Source organism: Phascolarctos cinereus, unplaced genomic scaffold, assembly GCF_003287225.1.
Source record: "Phascolarctos cinereus isolate Bilbo 61053 unplaced genomic scaffold, phaCin_HiC Scaffold_9;HRSCAF=440, whole genome shotgun sequence".
Taxonomy (NCBI): Eukaryota; Metazoa; Chordata; class Mammalia; order Diprotodontia; family Phascolarctidae; genus Phascolarctos; species Phascolarctos cinereus.
This window is the reverse complement of record NW_027556402.1, coordinates 104,158,010-104,174,966: the sequence shown is the minus strand read 5'-3', so window position 1 is coordinate 104,174,966 and position 16,957 is coordinate 104,158,010. Positions and strand designations below refer to the sequence as shown.

The following is a 16,957-nucleotide window of genomic DNA, read 5'->3' as shown; positions in this document are numbered from 1 at the left end:
TTTTCTCATTCATATCTTAGTATTTAAAATGGTGGGTTAATTAGGGTTTTTTCTTCAAATGAAATTTAGTATCTATTACTGATATTGAACACAGTTCCCAGAATTTAAAAAAAAACACGAAAGTGAAAAAAAATCCCCAAGTATCAAGGCTATCTGTCCAGTCTCCCACAAAAGACCATAAATACACTAGTCAAATCCCATTACGTCTAACATTACAATAATTTCCAAGCCCTAGTTTATGACCTTCCTTGTATTTGAATATAATTTTGCAAACCTATCTTCATTCATTCAGTTATTGGCTCCCCTGTGTCTAGGTCATTCTTAGAGCTATGTCAGGCACTATAAATGGCCTAGAATATATAGTCAAGTGCACATGAGCAATGGCCTTCTTCCCATTCCACAATCTGGTCCCTTTGGCCTAAGGACACTGACAAGAATGAGAGAAATGATCCACTCTTAGTGCCAGATCCACTCTTAGCCCAAAAAATATATAGTCAGATGAATCTGTTACATCATATGTCTGAAAGAATGGAACTAAATGTTTGTGATTTTCTTCATATAGCAAATAGTATGGTGTCACATACAAGGAGCAGAGCTATTGATAATGGAGTTTTGCCCTCCCCCCTAATTCATTCTCCAATTGAAGATCATGTATCCTCTAGACCTTGAAGAGAAATTGGCAGCTTATCTTGTCCAACCTCCTTATGCCTTCCTGCAGAAGAAATCTTGGAAGTTACATTCTTAGACATTTAGAGTTAGGAAAGTGGCAACTTCTTATCTCTTTATGAGCATTAGAGGAAAGGTAAACTCTTAGTAAAAAAAAATTTGTTTGTTTTAGGTAATTGGGGTTAAGTCAGGCAGCTAGTAAGTGTCAAGTGTTTGGTCTGAGGCCGGATTTGAACTCAGTCCTCCTGACTCCAGGGCTGGTGCTTTATCCACTGCACCACCTACCTGCCCCGCAAAAAAAAATTTTTAAGCATATACTGTGTGGTATTTTCTTTTTGTTTTTAATTTCCCATGCTTTCCAACTCTATTTCTGTGTGCCAAATACTTCAGAGAGTGAAGGTTGCAAAACAGGACTACAAGAGCTAAGGTTCTGGGGGATGGAAGGCTGTCAATGCAGTGACCCTTTAAGGGGCACGTGCAGACCAGACATAGAGACATGGAAACCACTTCCCTCCCTTCTCAGACACTCCAGCCACCTCCCACCACATCGCACAAGCAAGACATCATTCTCTACAAGGCTTTGGTGGTAGCTTCCCCTCACTGACACCAAATTCACCCACAAGAGTTAAGGAGCTGTTGGGTGGTTTTCAAGGGTCTTCCTCATTTGTAATTGAAAAACTGACCATTGGACATGCAATGGAAACCTTCACTCAGGCAGAAAGCCATTATGACAGAAAGTGCTACCCACCTTATCAAAGAGGTCTTGGCTACTGAAGGAACAGTAGTTTAAGTTACTACTTTTTCTCCCAAAAAGCTTACAACTGCAGCATGAGAAGGTGAAACAAATGCCAGTCCATTTAAAGGAGCTGGTGCCTTCTCCCAGGGATCACAATGACTGTATAAGAAGATTCTGAGCTTTAGAACAAACCCATTTCGGTAAGATTATATGAACTAGTAAGGATTTGGGCCTGAAAATGAGGTTCTCCAACTGACCGTCATTTTATGTTTTATGGTTTATAGCAGTGATTTTCAAAGTGTGGTCTAAGACCATTTCAGGGAGTCTGTAAAATCAAAATTATTTTCATGATGATACTAAGATGTTTTAATTTCCATCGTAGTAAATATTAATGGTTATAACCTACATAAACAAAGCTCTTTGGGGAGTCCACAATAAATTTTAAGAGTACAAAGGATTCTTGAGACCATAAAGTTTCAGAACTGTTGGATGGAAGGACTTCCAACCACCTCATTTTAAAGATGAGGAACCAAGTTTAATGACTTGAGAAACACATAGACTTTTTTTAAGTAAATCATTTGTCTTGGCAGATAGAGGGAATTTGACTTTTTAGTAGATTTTTTTAATTTAAAATTTTTTGTATAAGTTTTATAGTACCACCTAGTAAGTATAAAAATATGCCAAACTCAGGCTCATTCTATCTTTATCCTTGTCTCATGGGCCCTGATTTGTGGCTGCTGAACCCCTTTTCTCCCAGTGTTCTACCATGTTCCTATAGGACAAACCATACTCATAGAGTTAAAGCCTACCCTTGCCACATGTATCAAAGCCAATCAGTTCTGGGGGTACTCAACTTTCAGTTCACATACATTAGGATTAATTTGCTTTTGTTGATTTACGCTTAATTTATGTTTCTAAGCTGAGGGGTTGTTCACCTGTTGAAGAATAGCTAAACAAATAGTATAGCAATTAGTGGATTGTTCCATAAGAAATGATGAGACATATGCTTTCAGAGGAAACTGTGAAAGCCTTTACAAATGAATGCAGATTGAAGAGAACAGAAATGAAAGAACAGTTTATACAATGACATTATCCAGAAAAAAAATAAAAAAACTTTAGGAGACCATAGAACTCTGGTCAATGCAATGATAAAGCACAAGTCCAGTGGTATGAAGATAAATCATACTATGCAGCCCCTTCCAGACAGGTGATGAAATTAAAATGCAGAAAAAGACATGCATTTTTTGGACATGGCCAATGTGGGAACTTGTTTTGCTGAACTATGCATGTTTGTTATGAGGATTTTGTTTTCTGTTTTTATCATTCAACAGAGAGTAGAATAGGAGGGAGAGAAAATAAATCCTTGTAAAAATAAGTGAATAACTAATTTTAAGAGAGAAAAATATTTCCAAAGATTATGTCAACAACAATAAAATTATACTCCCCTAGGTTGGACTCTCCTTTAAAAAAAAAAGATTACTTTTGAGATTTTTCTTTCTAAAGCAGAACTTCAGTTGTCTGCTATTCATAAAAATGGACCACAAAGTAATTTGAAGTTTGACTATTGTTTTATGGCTCACTGAAACAGAAAAGCTATTGTTTTAGATGTTTCTCACTTTTGTAAGACATTTTCCTATCAATGGTCATCCACCCCAATAACTAAATTCATCCTCTCCTTCTACCTCACAGTCTCTACCCTGAAAGTAGAAAAAAAGATCCATTAGAAATGGCTGTGAATTATTGGTGTAAAATTCATGCAAGCTATAGGTAGCTCCCTATTGTCTTACCATTGCCCTGGAGACCAAAGCCTCTCATTGGGTATGAAAGGCACTATGTCTTCCCAGGCATCTGAATGTTTTGTGTCTTAATAATGCTTTTGGCAGACCTGTTTTGTAGCTTTAGCACTTAATAACAATAAAAGTGTTGAGCAACAAGTGGGATGTCTTTGCATTATCACTGTTCTAGTGGGTTTAATTGGACTTCGTGATATCATAATCCACTTTGTCTCAGAATAAACAGTCTCATGAATCTCTAAATAAAATCATATTAAAATAAAACATATAATAGTTAGCCAGAAATTTGGCTCTGAAAATAACTCACTCTGTTGAATGTTTTTTTTATGCTTTCTTAGAAGTATTTAACATATGGTTTCTGTCTGCATATAGGATGCAAGTTCTGTGATTGGTAATTTGTCATCATTCAGTATTTCTAGTCAAGGAATGCAGGAAGAGCCAAAGTCCTTTCATATCTGAGTATCAGATATCAAATATTTATGTAGTCAGAAAATCTCTATTAAAGTTCCAGCTCTTACACTTGCTGACTGTATGAGTATGAGTAAATTGCATTTTCAGTTCCTTAAAAGAGAATAGAGAACACTCTCATTAACTCTCTCATGGGTTGTAGTGAGGGAAGTTTTCTAAAATGTGTATAAACAGTACTAGTTGTTGTTACCATTATTGTGATCACTTCCTCCTTCTGCTTTACCTTCATTTTTCATTGTTCATCTTTCTTTTCATCTTTTTCAATACAACTTAAATATAAATTATCCAGAGATAAGCAATTATCTGGTTATTATTTTTATATTTAATGTTCTACATACTGTTGCACAGGTAGATAAAATAATTGCTTTCTATGTTTGAAATAAGTATTGGAGTATATTATTGTTATTATTATTATCTCATCACATTTTATGAGATTCAGATATAAACAGTCTGAGGACAGGTTACCACCATCCTGCTATTATTTGTTTATATTTAATGTTCTGAGGGCTATTAGATCAGTGGATAAAATGAATGCTTTTTGTAACTAAAAATATTAGGATGTAAGCTTGGCTTTTAAAAATTAATAGTATTGTATTTTTTCCAATTACATGTAAATTCATTTTTTAAAAATTCTGAGTTCCAAATTTTCTCTCTCTCTCTCTCTCTCTCTCTCTCTCTCTCTCTCTCTCTCTCTCTCTCTCTCTCTCTCTTTCTCTCTCTCTCTCTCCCTTTTCTCCCCACTCTCTAAAACAATGAACAATTTGATATATTATATATGTGCAATCATGTAAAACAGATTTCCATATTAGGCATGTTGTGAGAGCAGAAACAAGACCAAAAGGAAAAAAACACACAAAAATAAAGAAAGTAAAAATAATACATTTTGATCTGTGTTCAGACTACATCAGTTCTTTCTCTGGCTGTGGATAGCATTTTCCATCATGAGGCCTTTGGAATTCTCTTGGATCCTTCTATTGCTGAAAAGAGCTAAGTTATTCAGCTTTGATCATCATGTAATGCTGCTGTTACAATGTTCTCCTCTTTCTGCTCATTTCACTTTGCATCAGTACATGTAAGTCTTTCCAGGCTTTTCTGAAATCATCCTACTTGTTATTTCTTATAGCACAATAGTATTTCATCATGATCATATACCACAACTTGTTCAGCCTTTCCCCAATTGATAGACATCCCCTCAACTTTCAATTCTTTGCCACCACAAAAAGAGCTGCTATAAATATTTTTGTATATGTAAATCCCTTTCCCTTTTCCATGATCTCTTTGGGATACAGACCTAGTAGTGTCTATGGTATGGCTGGATCAATAGGTACACACAATTTGATTGCCCTTTGGGTATAGCTCCAAATTGCTCTCCAAAGTGGTTGGATCAGTTCACAACTCCACCAACAATGACTTAGTGTTCCAATTTTTTTCACACATGATATTGGAAGAGAAAGTTTGATACTGTGTGTGCCAAAATAGAATCAGCCATGGAAGAAAAACTCCAGTAGAAACACAAGTAAAGAAAAGGAAATTTTCTCCTTCATTTCTATAACCTTTTCCTCAGAGTCCCCCTTCCCTTGGTATACTTTAGGGACCTCTCTATAATCTGGTTCATTTTCCTCCACCAAGGTAGAACCTAGGAGTCTTGATATCTGTCACTCCCTTGTTGGCAGCACAAGCTCTATTTATAATAACTAAAGCTCACAAACTGTCAGACATAGAACATGTTTACTTACACAGTAAAAGAAAATGAAAGGACTCATATCCATGACCATAGAGAGTCGAAAAATACTCTTTTTTCCCTTTTCCCGTCCCAAAGACCATTGCTCAGAGTGGCACCTCTTTGAAAATGAAGAATCAACAACAGCAACAACCACCCTGAGTAGGTTTCTAGAAAGGGTGGAGATGCCAAGATTGGCTCCTCCCTCTACCATAACTTTGGTCCTGGTGGGTGCTCACTGCTCCATTGCCACTCTGCTTCAATCACATATGCACATAGCACAAGAGTCCTTCTTGTCATAGTCAGTGCCTTCTAATTCTAAAAGCTGGTGTTGGTTACTTCCAGGAGTCTAGTTTTCTCAAATATCATTGTTCAGTCATTCAGTCTTGTCCAACTCTTTACGACCCCATGAGCTTTGTCCATAGGGTTTTCTTGGCAAAGATACTGGAATGGTTTGCCATTTCCTCCTCCAGTGTGTTCCCATTTTATAGATAAGGAACTGAGGCAAATAGGGGTTAAGTGACTTGCCCAGGGTCACACAAGTAGTAAGTGTTTGAGGCCAGATTTGGACTCAGGTCTTCCTGATTCCAGGCATGGTGCTCTATCTGCTGTATGACCTAGCTGCCCCTCTCAAATATTAGGTCATTGGAATGAGTCCATAGATACCTCATTTGGTGGTGTTGTAGCTCTTTTGCTGTCTAGGGACCAGTAGCACAGATAGGTGGAAGGATACTTCCAACACTGGACTACATTCAATAAGCAGCTTAAAGAACATCAGCCAGGAAATGTTTAACCAGAAAAGCCGGGTGCCTCATTATGGAGTTTGAGAGATAATTGGTGTTATTGTTATTCAATTGTGTCTGACTCTTCATGACCCCCTGCACCTTACTGTACATGGGGTTTTCTTGGCAAGGATACTGGAGTAGTTTGCCATTTCCTTCTCCTGTAGATTAAGGCAAACTGAGATTGTGACTTGCCCAGCTAGTAAATATCTGAGCCCAGATTTGAATTCAGGTCTTCCTGACTTGAGGCCCAATGCTGTCCACTGAGCCACCTAGCTGCCTTCCTGTGAGATAATAGATAACCTGAATGCTATTCTGGTACCCAGAAAATTCAAAAGAAAACGAAGGCTTCCCAAGTATTGAGTAGCTCCTCTCTGTGGCATTTATAGGAGAGTATGGATAGGAGTCACAGGATGAAAAGGCATGGGTAGGAAACTAATTTCAAGGCTGAGCTACAGTGGCTGCTCAGGTCTAACCATGACACAGCCCCAAGCTCCTCCTGATTTCGCTCTGGGGCTAGGCATTCTTTTGCATCTTCCCTCTTTGTTTTTCTCCCTGTGTTGAATACAACCTCACTTGCAATGAAAATGATAATTCGTCAGCTACCTGGTTGAATAAGTTTAAGAATAAAGGGAAAGACAGACCAAAAAATGAATTTTCTGGTGTTTTGAAGTGAATCTAGAAAAGGAAAATTAAGTAAGATTACTAATTGCTTAAAAGAAGAAATGCCAGCACCTTTCCTAATGATGCTAGTTTTCCTTTCCAAGAGAAATTAAATAACCAGGGATCTGCATTTTGGTCTGTTGGAGAAATTGTCAAAGAAATAATTGGTAATAAACTGTAGGCAAGCCAAGCCACCAGGAAACTCCTCTCTAGAGAAACACAGCCCTTCTCCCCATAGAACAAACAATTGAGGTTTGTATGATTCCAAAGTTTGTAGGTTTCTTGGGCAGGATAGACTGTCATCTTATTCAATATGAACCTGTTTGGGCACTTAACAACATTGCTTCTGGGACATCAGACCACCAGTCTTATCCACCAAGGCTGTGGTAGACAGAGATGCTATACTTGAATTTGCTCTGTTGGCTTCTCCGGATTCACATACCAGACGGGCTGTATGCAACTGATGGTTCAGCCTACAGAGACTTGGTAATCAATTATGCCATGATAGTCCTTCCAGCTCTGTTTGCATTTCCTGATGTATCATCATTAGCATGTGATTATTTTAGAAATCTTTCCTGGATGCTTTCAAATCGTTCTCACATCAAGAATCCTGTTTTCCCTGTGGAAGCTATGAAGCACATTATTTCTATGTTACTTTACCTCTTGTGTACTGATGATCCAGAAGTTCTGGAAGATAGTTTTTTTGATCATTTCCTATCTTATGGGTGGCTTAAATGACCACATTGAAGTAGTTGTCAAAACTGGAGCTGTCCTACAAGGAGCAAAAATATCTTACACATTACCAGTAGTGACTCCTTCCTTAAGGGCTGTAGGAAATATCATCACTGGTACAGATACACAAACTCAATTAAGAACCAACTGAGGAGCAAAGCCAAAAGACTTGCTGTCTTTCCTAGCTTACTTGTTTATCCCTAAACCAACATACAGAAGGAGGATGCATGGACCATGTCAAACATCATGGTTGACTGTTCTGACCAAATATAGCAAGTTATGAATCATGGACTAGTTCTGTACCTGGTTAGAACTCTGTTAAAGGGAGACTTTAAATAACAGAAAGCTATATGGTTTGCTGCAAATGACACATATTGGGGAAACAATACAACAGATTGTGTATATTGTCCAAGACAGCATTCTGAAATCCTTAATCAACTTTTATCTGCAAAAGAAAGCAAAACTAACCTGGTTATTCTGGATGTGATTTCTTTTTTTAAAAATAACTTTTTAGTGATATCTTCTGTTTCTCACAACATTATAGTTTTCCCAAGTATCTCCCTCTCCCCTTCTCTCCCCTCCTAGAGAACCATCCTACATAACAAATAGTATTATTTCAGAGAGAAAAAAAAATCAACATAACTGATCACTATATTGAAAAACTTTGAAAACATGTGCAATGTGTAACACTTACGGACCTCCATGAAAGGGGTCTGTAGAAGATATATTAACTATTTCTACCCTTTTACATTTGTTTGCAATACCTCTGTGCCCTAATACATGATCATTTTTTGCAAAAGTTCTATGTAGAGCTGAGACATATATGTATATTCTTTTGCTATACTATTTAGAAAATACTAAAAGTCTTTTAACTCTAATTCCTTCAGCAATTTGTTCAGTTCCATATTTCCCATTTTCCTTATTTTTTGTGTTGTTGTTGTTTAGTCATTTTCAGTCATGCCCAACTCTCTGTGACTTCATTTGGGGTTTTCTTGGCAAAGCTACTGGAGTGGTTTACCATTTCCTTCTCCAGCTCATTTTACAGATGAGAAAATTGAGACAAACAGGGTTAAATGACTTTCCCAAAGCCACACAGCTAGTAAGCATCTGAGGCTGGATTTGAAACCAGGTCTTCCTGACTCCAAGCCTGCGCTCTATCTACTACCCCACCTACCTGCCCCCACCTTTTTTGTTAGACTTTTCCAAAACTGAGAGAGGGATATTGAAGTATCCTATCCCTATTGTGTTACTGACCTTTATACATTTGGATGACAAAGCATTTGGAGCCTTTATTACTGATAATATTTTAATTGTTTATAGCTCCTCTCAGCATGATGTGGTTTCCTTCTTTTTTGTCACTTTATTTTTTTTAAATGTTTGTTTTTTGCTTTGTCAGCTAGCATGACTGAAGCTCTTACTTTTTTGGATTCCCTTGATTCAGAGTAAATTTTTTTCTGCCCCTTCAGTTTTATTTTGTATGTGACTGGTTTTTTTTAAATGTGTTTCTTGCAAGCAACAAATTGTAGGATTTTGTTTTCTTATCCAATCTGTTGCTCTTTTTTTCATTGTATTGGATTCTTTAATCCATTCACATTTAATGTAATGAGTTAGGTTTATCTTTTTCTCCATCTGTCTCTAATATTAAAGTTTTTTTCAAGTTTTGATTTTGTCCCTTTTCTGCTATAAACACAGCACTATGTTCCTTCAGTTACTTTACCTTAAATTTTTTTTAAGTGACTCTGTTCCCATTGGCTCACTTCACCTTCCTCCTGGGATCTCCATCTCTGGTTTGTTACTCCCTTTCCTTTGGAGTTTTATTAGTTCCTTTTTCTCTCCTGCTTTTATCTGATTATATAATTCTTCACCCCTTTTTTTCCTCTCAGTAAGTCAAGTGGATTTCCCTTTCCTATCTTCTCCTTCAACTAGTTCTGTTCATTAGTTTTTTAAATTTCATTTTTGTACCCCTTTGCAAAAATGATTTCTCTCACTTTTTTCATTATCCAACCTCTTTTTCTGTCTATTTTAGGCCTTTATGATCTGATTCATAACTCTTATAATTATCTGGTCTCTCCCTTTTCTCTGCATTCCTTGTGCAAAGTTTTCAACTTAACCATTCTAGGCTTCCCTCTAGGCAGTTTCTGCCACTTCCTTGTAGAACTTGCCCCATGGATTCCACCTTTCTATTTTATCCCACTCCAAGAACAATGCCAATTATTGCAGGTGCCAGAGAGGACACTGCCTCATAGCAGGGACCTTCCCCCACCATGTCCCTAATTATGCAACCTACCACTGATCTATACTCTCCCCTCTTTACCTTATACCACTATCCCACCCTCCCCCCCCACTTACCTCAAGCTCTCCTCTCTGGGTCCATGCCCTCCCACTCTTCCAGGTGCCAGTTGCCTCCAGGAGTTCCAACTCCCACCAGCCAATATGGGATGAGTAGACTTTGGAAGCCTCAAATCTCCCATGCTATGCCCACAACAAGGTACCATCCTTCTCCATGGGAACATACCTCAGTGGAACCCCCTCCCACCACTAAAGCAAGGCCTCTTTTTTCCCCTTTTCAATCCTTCCCCTCCTCCTCCTCACCAACTCCCCTCTAGGCTCTTTCCTTTCTGAAACCACATGGGTTACCTTCCCCTCATTTCTATCTTTATGGATGTTGGTGGTACACTAAGATTGATTTAACTGGCACCCTGTTTTGAAACTTTGCAACTTTATAACTTTGAAACTCTATAAAAAGCCTTCACTTGGAGGCAAAATGTTTACAAGGTCAATCTTTTTCTTAGGAAGTACTCTCAAATATTTGAATGCATGCTTTATTTCTTTATTATAATTTATTATACAATTTGTAACTCACCATAGTGGAAATTTAAAAACAATAACTTTAAAATATAATAGAAAATTATATATGGTTAAACTTATTTTTAATAAAACTCCCCACTGAACAATTTTTAATTAGACCCTTTTTCATTACCTTTGGAATCCTTGATTCCTGAGTTTGAAAATGAGTTAGGTGTCAGTACCAGGTCATGTGTGGCAATAGCACCACTGTAAAAGGGTGGGAACTTGAGGAAAATCAAGTTTAAAATACACTAAATATCTACAACCAGATTGGCTGCACAGTGATGAATTCTTCTAGCCTGAATAGCTCTCAAAGACCATCTACTAAAGAGGGCCACGGCCTGCATAAGTGGAAGAGTTTCCAACAAAATCACTGATCCTTAAAGTGCTGAATAATAAACATCCTTCCAATATTCTCTGAAAAAAAAATTTAGCAATACTTGTTTCTCTAATTTTTACCTTGCAGTTTTCAGATTTTGCTAAAATAGGGAATATTATTTATCATTATTTTTGGAAGAATTTTTGCATACCAGGGTATTGCCATTTCAGAATTTTACCTTCATTCTCACCTCTATTTTATTTCTTCAATGAATCTGTAATTTCACTGATATGGGAATTAACTCCAGTCTTTTATATGACAATACCCTCACACTGTCTTCCTGTGAGACTTTGGTTCATGAGTAGAGGGAAGCATTCCTTTAATTATCTTCACATCACATGGATTCTTTATTATGACTAGTTTTTATTTAAATATTTATAATTCATAAGAATTTATGGTTTAACCTGATGATGGGGTACAGAATTTTCATATTGACAGGCAACAGAGAATAATGGGGAAAATAGTAGTTCTGGAGTCAGAGGAACTGGGTTCAAACTCTACCTTTGACTCTTAATATTTGTTTGACCTTGGACAAGTCACTTAGTCTTTCTGGGCCTGACAGTTTCCAGAGCCATAACATAAGTGGGCTGTATTAGATAATCTCTGAAGTCATTTCCAGATCTAAGTCTCTAGGTCTAAGTTCCTGAAGGGCAGGGAGCATGTCTTTGTGAGTACACAATATACAAAATCAACCACATCAATTACTACATATTGTGAACTTGGACTCATGAAATTGACATGATTTTGCACTGATGCAAACAATGATCTAATAAGGAAGCAAATGAAAGGGGGATGAAAAAGGAGGGGGAGATGGACATAGAAGGGGAAGGAGAGAATGGAATAGAATCACAAATCCCATACATTTTTGTTATAATATTTTTAGTTAATCAACTAAAATCAACTAATATCTCCCCTTAGATTCAAAGGGAAAATGAAAAGGACCTAATGCCTTTGGCTTTTAAACCATTAAAATCTTAGGGGAAATGTACATCTGCATTGGATTCACTTTAAATGAAAGAAATATCCAGGGTAGATGTGGCACTGAACAGAGGCAGAAGGTGGGTTTCAGAGGGGAAAAAAAGGAAAAAAGGAAGGAAGGAAGGAAGAAGATGAAGAAGAAAAAAGAAGAAAAGAAAAAGAGTGGGGATAACATGAGAGAAAGAAAGAAAGAAAGAAAGAAAGAAAGAAAGAAAGAAAGAAAGAAAGAAAGAAAGAAGGAAGGAAGGAAGGAAGGAAGGAAGGAAGGAAGGAAGGAAGGAAGGAAGGAAGGAAGGAAGAAGAAAGAAAGAAAGAAAGAAAGAAAGAAAAAGAAAGAAAGGGAACAAGTATCACAGGTTGTAAAAACAAACTCCTAAAGTGAATTTAGATATTATAACCAATATTTTTTAAAATGCACGCTATTGTAGGCTAAGGCCATCATTTGAGATTTAAAAGGTTCTTCCTCTATAAACATGTTAGAAACTAATGATTTGGGACTCTAGCTCTTTAGAGCAATGTATTCTGATCTGGAGACAGTTGTGAGCTTATACTTCTGACCTGATTTCAGACGTGAACTCACCACTCACTACCAACCCCCTAAGACAGCAGAAAGGTTACCCATTAAATTCTGCAATTTATTGCATTAATTTACAATCCTTTCAAGTCTGGGCAGGGGATGGGCTGCTCTGGTTTTATAGAAGGACCTTTTTGTCCCTTGTTGGGGACTTTTCCAGAACCTTAACAATTGACTCTAATAGAATCTTATGAATAAAACTAATGAAAACATAAAGAAATGAACTTTGCAGCTCAAGCATACAGTAGCTTATTGTTCAATTTCTCAAGAATAGAAATACCTCCTCCAACAAGGTACCATGGTCCAACCAGTAACACAAGGGCTTCCATAGAGAAGGTGCTCAGGGTCAGAATGAGGCTTAATATTTCTGAACACAGACCTCAGTTAGGTAATAATTCAAGGAGGAAAACAAAAGCTTTTTCAAATAATGAACTTATTTGGCTAATCAGACTGTGCTTTAAAAAAAAAGATAAATAAGAGGAAAAACAACCCATTTTTATTTGGACCAGTTCAGTTTAATTCAACAAATATTCATTAAGTATCTATCATATACAAGTCATTGGGTTAGCCTCTAGGAAGGACAAATTCAAAGATAAGACAGATTCTGCTCTCAAGAAGCTTATAGTTTGGGAGAGAAAGGGTGCAGCAAATAATTATACACCAAAGTATAAGTGTGAATTCTATAAAAACCTACAAAGCATTGAGTGTTCATTCACACAGTAGAGAGGGATCTCTTTTAGCTGGGGTGTCAAGAAAAGTTACAGGATCAGAGCTTTAGACCTTAAAGGTATTTTCTTTTTCTTTGCTTTTTGGCAAGGCAATCAGGGTTAAGTGACTTGCTCAGGGTTACATAGCTAGAAAATGTCAAGTGTCTCAGGCTGAATTTGAACTCAGGTCCTCCTGACTCCAAGGCTGGCACTCTACCCACTACACCACCAAAAGGTGTATTTTCTATAGCATTTAGGCCGTTCCCCCTCACCCCGATGATTTTATAGGGGAGAAAAGGAAGCCAGAGAGACTAAGTGACTTGCTTAAAGTCACACAGATAGTAAGTCATAGAGCTGTAATTTGAACCCAGGTCCTTCCTATGACTCCAGACCCAGGACTTTTTCCTGTTGTACCAATGAAGGAAGTAATATTTAAGCTAGACCTTGAAGGAGGGAACAAGATTTCAAATCGTAGTAAGATTTCAGGTAAATGGGACTTTTCCTGCTTTCACAATAGCAAATACTAATTTTCTATTGTAACTGGGTTGAGCAGGTCAGGGAGTTGGTTCAGAAAGGAGAAAATAGGGAGAGGGAAGGAAGGAAGGAAGGAAGGAAGGAAGGAAGGAAGGAAGGAAGGAAGGAAGGAAGGAAGGAAGGAAGGAAGGAAGGAAGGAAGGATGGAAAGGAAGGAAATGAAGGAAGGAAGGAAGGAAGGAAGGAAGGAAGGAAGGAAGGAAATGAGGAAGGAAGGAAGGAAGGAAGGAAGGAAAGAAGGAAGGAAGGAAGGGAGGGAGGGAGGCAACAAGCATTTGTTAAGCACCTACTTTGTGCCAGGCCCTGTGATAAGTGCTTTACACATATCATCTCATTTGACTGTTGTAACACTCTAAGAGACAAGTGCTATTATTATCATCCCCATTTTACCATTGAGGAAACTGAGGGAGACAAAGGTTGAATGCCCAGCCTCACACGGCTAATAACTGTCTGAGATAAGATTTGAAATCAGGCTGACTTTAGGCCCAGCCCTCTAGCCACTGTATCACTTAGGATAAGTGTATAAAGGAAATATACAGATAGTTCAAAAATTAAGCCAAAACCAAATGCTTCAACTCACCAAACCTTTTCCTAAAGCCATAGACAGAGTTCCAATTAGAAAAGAGAGGTCTTAGCTCCTCTCTCTGCCTGTGTCCCATTAATCCTCTGATGAAGAAGGCAAAGATCAATGAAATGGGCAGGACAGAACAGCAGAAGAGGGAGGAAGGAAGGGAAACAAAAGACTGAAATAATTCACATAATAAATAGGCAGCCCAGAAGTAACCGAAAGCAGATCATGTTACCTCTAATTTCAATTTGGGGGCTAATGAGGCAATACTAACTAAGTGAATCCACACAATTGCTAACGCAGCAATTAGAGAAAACTTGTACGTAGGCCTTAAAGAGCAATGACACTGACTGGGAATATGAAGTTCTGCTACTTTGCTGCCTTCGGGGAGTCACTTCACTGTCATTGGCTTCAGTGTCCTCATCTATAAGATAAGGGAGATGTACTAGAACAAGGGTCTTAACATGGGGTCTGTGGATAGATTTCAGGGAGTCCGTGAACTTGTATGGGAAAATGGTCATCTTTATTTCAGTATAATTGGTTTCCTTTATAATCCTGGGTGTTTTATGCTTTCAAAAACATTCTGAGAAGGGGTCACTAAGCCTGCCCAGACTTCTTGAGGGGGTGGGGAACATAACACCAAAAAGATTAAGAAACCCCGGGCTAGAAGATCTATTTCTGCTCAAAATCCATGACTATCTAAAGTCCTTGGTTCAACCCTAGTATTCTATGATTTCCAAAATCAAGGGTTTTTATGCTGTATCTAGCCACCTGGATTAGTGTTAACTTTTAAAATATACTTGTCTCAAGAAAAGCGATATAGTTAGGAGCTTTAGGGCTGGTAATGTTGGAACCTTACTCTCATCTGTGTTGAAGAGGAAACATGTACATCTGGGGAGGTTTAGAAGTCTTCTAGACAGTGTTAAAAACAAAACAAAACAAAACTGGAAACTAAGATGGTGTCCATCAATTGGGAAATAATTGAACAAATTATGCATATGAATGTACTGGAATACAATTGAGCTGCAAGAAATTAAGTCGATTTCAGAAAAACCTGGGAAGATTTATATAAGCTGACACTGGATAAAGTGAGCATAACCAGAAGAATAATTTATTCTGTAACATCAACATTCTAAAAGACTTAAAGAACTCTGAAAAACACAATAATCAACCATAACTCCAAAGGAAAGTGATGAAGAGTGCTAACCACTTCAAGAATGAGAGGTGATGGATTATTAGTTCATGCAGAATTAGACACACAGTTTCAGCTGTGTCCGATGTATGCATCTGTTTTGCTTAAGTATATTGTTACAAAGTTGTTTCATTTTTTTTTCTTTTTGCCAGTAAAGATAGAAGGAGGGCAGAAAGTGAGAAGGGAAAAAATGCTTGATAATTATAAAAAATTAAACAATAATTTTTAAAAAGTAAGAAAAAAAGAAAAAGAAAATAATGTCCTTAAACAATCTGCCCCCACATTATGGCTTTTAAAATTGTCCAAAAAGAAGCTTTTTGGAGAATTCAAGTTCTTGCCATATAAACTTGGGAGATCAACTGGAAGTGAATAGAACATGAGTCCCTTTCTGACTCATAACACTGTTAGGCAGGTTGCATAAGTAGCATTATCCCTGTTTTATGGGTAAGAAAACAAAGGCTTAAAAAGGATAAATAATAAATAATGGTGTATATTCCCATAGAACTTCTAGGCTTTTAAAATTCTAGTCTATTGAGAATCCTAAAGATTAGGATTGTTATCTTGAAATGAATCCATTATATTATCATGATCTAGTGAATAGAATGGAAGATTAGTGCATAGGATTCCAGAATTAACAGCATGTCATACTGAGCTATCTCCTTCCTTGGCTAACCCAGTTTGAAGTTTCTTTAGATCTTAAGCAATGATATCACTACAATATGTAGTTCACTGGATGATACACCTAAGCAGTAATGAAATAGCAGAATGAGATTTGTGGAAATTATGTTCCTATAAACACAGTAAGAGAAAATAATATATAAAGGCAGTGACATAGATTTGAAGTCCTAGCACACAAACAGAAAATTGGGAAAGGTATACTTCCAAGCAAAGTACTTACATGTTGCAACTATGTCATGTCTTTCACTAGGTGAGAAGTAGTTGGGTTGAAGTGGAGAGCAGACATCCAGGGAATTCTTAAGGCATCTAGTTGGTGTATTAGATCCAGTACTAGGTTACCAAGACTCGAGTTCAAATCTGGCCTCAGACACTTACTTTTGCTATGTGACCCTTTGTAGGTCTCCTAAAAAATGCTCATTTACTTCAGTTTCCTAATCTGCAAAACCGGGATAATAATTGTACCTGTATCCCAGGGTTGTTGTGAGATAATAATCGTAAAGCATTTAGTATAATAAAGTGCCTGGCATGTAGTAAATGCTATATAAATGTGAACTATTATTATGATGACTGAGAAATTGAGACCAGGCCCATGCCTGATTTTCTGAGGCAGCCACTCCTGTGACAAAAACAAAAACGAACAGCAACAACAACAACAAAAAAAAACAACAGTAACAGAGCCCTGGGTGCTACTCTGTAAAATCAAGATACAACCACCATAATAAATCACACTTACAATGCACTTTAAGGTACGCAAAGAACATTTACTTTGCAACAACCCTAAGAGACATATTGCACAAGCATTATTACTCCCATTTCATGGATGAGGAACCTGGGTCTCAGAAAAGTTAATAAATTGTAGCTCCTTCTGCAAGCTTCCAAGGACTCAGATCTTTGTCTGAGGGGATAGAATTGGTGGTAGCTGCTGAGTGGAGACTTGGGG

The 16,957-nt window shown here is 37.4% G+C and overlaps 1 pseudogene; it reads left to right on the top strand.

Annotated features, from left to right (window-relative positions):
- Positions 1 to 9,086, top strand: part of LOC110213669 (importin subunit alpha-1-like) — a 34,177-nt pseudogene extending 25,091 nt beyond the window's left edge.
- Positions 9,087 to 16,957: the final 7,871 nt, after the last annotated feature.